Below are 6,374 nucleotides of genomic sequence, written 5' to 3'. Positions count from 1 at the left end.
TGGGAAGAGTACACTTTGCTAGTTCAAAGTCCTTAACTCTAAGAAAGTGGACAAGCTGATCTTGTAATAGCACATGACCGTGTTATTAACATTGCCATGGTTCTCCTCCACTAACTGTGCATGTCTATGTGTACACTAACTGTGTGTGTCTGTGTGTACAGTACACAACAATGGCAGGCACTTGGCATTTATACGTCCATTCGTGCACTAGCACATTGACTCCGAGGCAAGTGTGACTTTCACTATTCAATGAGTAACCTGAGCATCAGAAATATTAAGTGAGCTACCAAGATTACCTATTACAGCCAGAGGAAAACTCGGGTTAGTCTAGAGCCTACTGCAAGACCGCCTAAGTACTCAAAATATAATTATTTTCAGAAAGATTAAAGAATCAAAATAAACTCCAAAACAAAACTTGTCATTGAATCCATGCCAACTTACAGCCACCTCCTGCGCTACGACTGAATTCCACAGGGTTCTCATAGCTGTGATTCGTGATGTTATGGAGAAATAGGAGCACGGGTCATTTGGGGGGTGGGGGGGGTATAAAATGATAAAGCTGCTCTAAAAAATCAATTTGGTGATTCCTCAAAATGTTGACCCAGCAATTCCTCTCTAAGGTACATAAATGAACGGTCGGAATATAGTGATGTGGACACACCCACACCATACATAATTGCAAAAAAGTTGAAACCATGAAAATGTCCTTCCATTGATGAAAGGATAAACAAAATATGGTATATACATGCAAAAGGGCATCACTCGGCCCTAAAGAGTTCTGAAATCCTGGAGCATACCACAACCTAAAGGAACCCAGGGAACAAATTCATGCGGAGCAAAATAAGTCATTCACGAAAGGATAAATACTGCATGACAGTACTTATATAACAATAAACAAACATATATGCTTATTTACATACATAAACCAAAACAAAATATGTTGTCCTTGAGTTGATTCTGCCCCTTAGTAACCCTATCAGCCAGAGTAGAACTCCAAGAGACAAGTGTCAATCCTTGCGAAAGCAAACTGCCACATCTGTCTGCGGTGGAGTGGCAACTATGTAGAAGCCATTATTAGTGGTCATCAGGAGTGGGAGGAAGTGGGTGCACTGAGTGTAGCTCATGGTGGTAGAATAATTGGGAAAATCATTGTGAGAATGATTTCACAACTTAAAAAGACATTCTGAATCACACATGAAGAAATTCTTGAATTGGTGTGTTTTGTTGTGCATTATTTTGCTACTAAATGCAGGCACAGCAATCTTTCTAGTTTCCTTAACTCATATTAATTCTTTTAAATTCCTTTTTTTAAACCGTCCAAAATTAGTACAAGTAGATAGTTTCATAGACACGGAAATTTCCAAGTAGCATAAACTTCCCATGCACCAAGCAGTCGGTGAACTTCATGTAGACTAAATAAAGGTATGCAGAGAGCCCACCAAGAGATATGGGTGATCATTGGGATGGGAGCCCCTTGTGGTACAACTCCTTCCCCAAAACTTCTTAAAGTGTCTATAAGAATTTTACACACAGTGAGGGAGAATGGCATTTCAAATAATAAATTATAATGAAACCAGGAGCCCATCAAAGGCTCATGGTTTTATTATAAAAAGGGGGGAGAGAAAAGTATGATAGATTTGAGGAAAAATGAGAAGGCTAGAAACAATCTCCACACGTTAGGGGTAGATTTGTTTGTGTTTGGAATGGCTTAAGAAACTTCCAAGACAACACTAACAAAGAAGATTAACTCCAAACCAAATTCGCCGCCAATGAGTCAATGCTGACTCATGGAACCGTAACTATTTACGGGAATCGAAAGCCCAGTCTTCATCCACAGAGCTGCTGCTGGTTTCAGACTGTTGACCATGGGATCACAGCGCATGCATAACCATCACATCTTCAACAAATAAAATAGTAGAGAGAATGTTGGTTAAATAATTTGGATCAAGTATGAGTCATATAGTAACTCTTAGCAAGTGTCTAATACACAATTTGGAGGCTTGATCAGAAACATACTTAAAATACAAAGCTCACTTGGATGCATAAATTCTGATAAGTGCGTTTAAAATGCATCTTTTAACTTCTTTAAATCCAAACTGTGTCCATTGTCCAATTACATAACTGGTGGGTGATTTGTATTAATAATGACATTATTTCAAGAAATATGTGATATTATTGGCTCATTTATCATGAAGAGATAAATCTGGTATTAGGCTAGGGTCCTGGATACTATTAGAAATAAGCTCACAACACACCTTCTTTTACTCTCACACTTTACTTTGCATATAGCTTATAAACCAACAGGTAAAATGTTTTTTAACTTATTCTTGAATCACTTGTAAAGTTTTATTTCATGATTTTATTTAGTGATTTTTATAAGATCTTTTAAAAAATAAACGACAACCTGAACTACATTTAATCTTTGGGTAATTATTTCTGATTACCAAATATGTAGACATTGATGATGGAGGATGTGGAAAATACTAGCAAGCCCAAAGAAAAGTGTAAAACTTACCCATGAAACTCACCTAGGACTCTTCTGAAGAAGCACTAATACAGTGGTTAAACACCACAAAAGTCCACAACTTGAACCCGACAGCGTCTTCACAGGAGAAAGATGTGTGGATCTCAGTCCATCAAGATGACAATGTTGGAAACTCTGTGGGGCAGTTCTCTGTCCTAAAGAGTCACTATGATTCAGAACCAAGTTGTGGGCAATGGAATTATGACTCTTCTACAGTCCTTGTTTCGGTAAATATCCACTCCCAGCTATTTTCAATTCTATGCCCTTTTCCCCCTAAAACATTGCAGTAATTACATGTATATCATGTGTCATAACCATTTTGCTTAGAAATCTATACTGAACACGGACAATTGTTTTGTGGTTTTGCACCACTGAGGTGAACTACTCCTAGTGACCTGTTGCCCAGCGTAGAACTGCCTCAGAGTTTCCAAGGAGGGGATCACCAATTTTCTCCCACAGAGAGGATGATCGTTTCAAACGGCCAGCTTTTCAGTTACCAGCCAAGTGCTGTGGTAGTTACAAAATTTCATGTCAACTTGAAGATATATAGTAGTGCTGGGCTGGTATTCAACTTTTCAATCCAGTCTCAGCCTGATGGTGCCACCTTGTGGGCGTGGCCTTTCATATGGAAGGCCCTGAGAACCTCCCACACAACCCCTCCCCTCCCCACCCTCTCTCTCTCTCTCTCTCTGCCTTCATCTTCCTGGGGGATGACCCTTATGGGGGCCAGAGCCCTGTGATGCATCCACCTCCATTGGGCCCACAATACTTCGCACCCACCAGCCTGTGATTTTTCTGAATTCTGCATCATTGCTTGTGACTGTGTTAGTCTGAAGAAGGACTGGAAAACTAGACTTATGCATTTGAGTTGGACTGGGCTGGGATGCTTTCCTGCTATATAATTACTTCTTGATATAAAGCTCTTTCTTACACATATATGAGTGTCACTGGACTCGTTTCTCTAGTTAATCTGGCCTAACACTGATGCTGAGCAATCAGGGATCCTTATGGACAACGAGAAGTTTAAAATTTGGTTTCTCTAAATCAAAATGCAAAGGGGGGAAAAATGAACAACTTTGCAAAGCAGTGGAGTCAAAATTCTTCAGTATTGAAGGATATCTCAGTTCTTCATTCATTGTGATGACTTGCTGGACTAGAAATCTCTGGGGACAACTTATTTGGCAAGACCAAATGAAACTACAAATATCATTATCATGGAATTGATTTCAATGTATAGAGACGTTGTAACACCAAGTAGATCTGCACCCACAGTGTTACAAGTTTGTAAATCTTTCTGGAAATAAATTGCCCCATCTTTCTATGGCCTTGTAGGTATGAACCACTGACTTTTAAAAATAATTTTGAACTACAATGAGCAGATCATACAATTCTATAATCCAATCATATTAAGAAGGCTTGTGCAACCATTGGCATGATCAACTTTGAAATATTTTCTTGCTTCTTGTGCCCATTGCTATTAATTCCCCATTTCCTGCAACCTCCCCTTCCATATCCCTAGGAAACGATTAATCCACTTGCTGTCTTCATAGATCCACCTATCCTGACGTCCCTAAACAGAAAAACATATAAACAAAGAAGGGGAAAAAAACAAAAATGGACGCAGCAAAAATGACTAAATAAAATAGAGAAAAACCGTAATCAAAAAGAAAATCAGAAAATAGTAAGAAGACAAACAGAATTGGACTATTGTCCTTTCAAAGTGCATAACTCCTTTTATAGGTCACACCAGAAGGACCCACATTAGAAACCTCGCTAAGTGAACTGAACTTTACCTTAAACTTGGAGCAGAGCTTAGGGGCGAAAGTCCTCTCATTGAACTTTAAGTCGAAATGCCCAAGTAGAAGAAGCAGATCACTGCTCTCCCAAGGTTAGGGACTTGGTGGTCATTGGACTTTGGTGTGATTTGGACGGATTGCTTTGAGGGTGCCCAACAACTAGTGACCTGAACCCAACATAAACTGGCTGTTGTCATGCTTTCTCTGCTTTTTTTTGTGATGCGTTAGTTTACCAGGCATGATTCTGCCATTAAAAATAAGTGTTACTTAAAGTATTACCCTACCTACAACCTCCATGGCTTGTGTAACTAATGTCCAGTCACCTAAATTTCAGAGTTGTACAAGTTAACAATTCATGTGTTGTAGTCTAATAAGATGTCATACACATGTATAGATTCCTTTTCTCAAAACCAAATTCTATACCATTGACAAAAACATTATTAATACCAATAGCATTAGGGTATGCCCCACGGAGATGATACACTCCAAGAGAATCATAATGATGTCTCCATAGTGAACCAGGGGCCTATGTAAAGCATAGTCTAATGGATTTTGAACTCACACTAATATGAGGACAATTGTGTCTTGTGACATGGCCCAGCTCAATACCATTGACATTTTGGTTAGCAGCTACACTCTTAACTCCAAACGCACCCTTATTTTACAACACAAAGACCAAAACTTTCTGTTTTTAATGGCATGTGGACATAATTCATTGAATTCCCTTGAATATATGCATAATGACCATCATCACACATTTGACCTTTGTTCATTTAAGTCCCGTTATCTGTCTAAGAGATAATGTGACTTTTTAGTACTTAATTTTATATCATTATTTTAAGAGAAATAAAGGACTGTTGACTTGTTAAAAAAAAAGAAATTAAAAAGTAGTAAATAAATCTTAAATTATTTAATGGGAAATTTTTTTTTCATTGATTAATCAGGGAAAAGACCTGCTGATCAACTTTTGGGAAATCCTTCATTGAAAACCATATGGTGCATAACTGTACTCTGACATGCATTCCAATCTTGAGTTGGAATTGGCATGGTGGCAATTGTGTGTGTGTGTGTGTTGCTGGTTGTTTGGTTTTGTTTGTTATTTGAAGGATTTTCCAGAGAGGAAATAATTAGGAATAAAATGTAAATTCAGAGAAAGGCAAATTAACTGACAGGCCAAATTCCTTTCACTTTGTGATTACCAAATATCTAGAAGTTTGTTGAGCAAATAATCAAGAAAGTGGATCGCATGAAGAAGGATGTGGCATCAGCATGGGTGAAAGGCTTATTAATGACCTGCCAAATGCAGGTGAAACAACCTGGCTTGCTCAAAGTGAGGACTTGAAGCCCTTGCTGATGAAGATCAGGAAGTGCGCCCTCAGTGTGGATTACCAATCAATAGAAAGAAGAATCAAATCCTCACAAATAGACCAATAGATAGCATCATGACATATGGAGGAAAGGTTGACGTTGTTAAGGATTTCATCCTTATTGGAACCCCAATCAGTGCTCATGGAAGCAGAAGTCAACCGATCAAAAGATGCATGGCACTGGGTAAATCTGCTGCACAAGACCTTTTCTGAGCATTGAAAAACAAGGGTTTCTTTGGGGACAGAGGTGATCTGACCAAGGCATGGTATTTTTCTTTTTCTTTCTTTCTTTTTTTTTTTTTGCTTTTCATATACTTTAAGTGTAAGTACGTAATTTAATTCTTTGGGGTTTTTTTTAGCATTTTGTTAGGGGCTCCTACAACTCTTATCACAATCCATGCATACATCCATTATGTCAAGCACATTTGTACATTTGTCGCCATCATCATTCCCAAACATTTTTTTTCTACTTGAACCCTTCGTATCAGCTCCTCATTTTCCCCCTCCCTCCCGCACCCTCCCTCCCTCACGAACGATAATTTATAAATTTTTTTAGCATTTTGTTGGGGGCTCGTACAACTCTTATCACAATCCATACATCCATCCATTGTGTCAAGCACATTTGTACATTTGTCGCCATCATCATTCCCAAAACATTTGCTTTCTACTTGAGCCCTTGGTATCAGC

Source organism: Echinops telfairi, unplaced genomic scaffold, assembly GCF_000313985.2.
Source record: "Echinops telfairi isolate 266 unplaced genomic scaffold, ASM31398v2 ScPeMD7_5868;HRSCAF=6743_0, whole genome shotgun sequence".
NCBI classification, from domain to species: domain Eukaryota; kingdom Metazoa; phylum Chordata; class Mammalia; order Afrosoricida; family Tenrecidae; genus Echinops; species Echinops telfairi.
The sequence above is the reverse complement of the archived record's forward strand: the minus strand, read 5'-3'. Positions refer to the sequence as shown.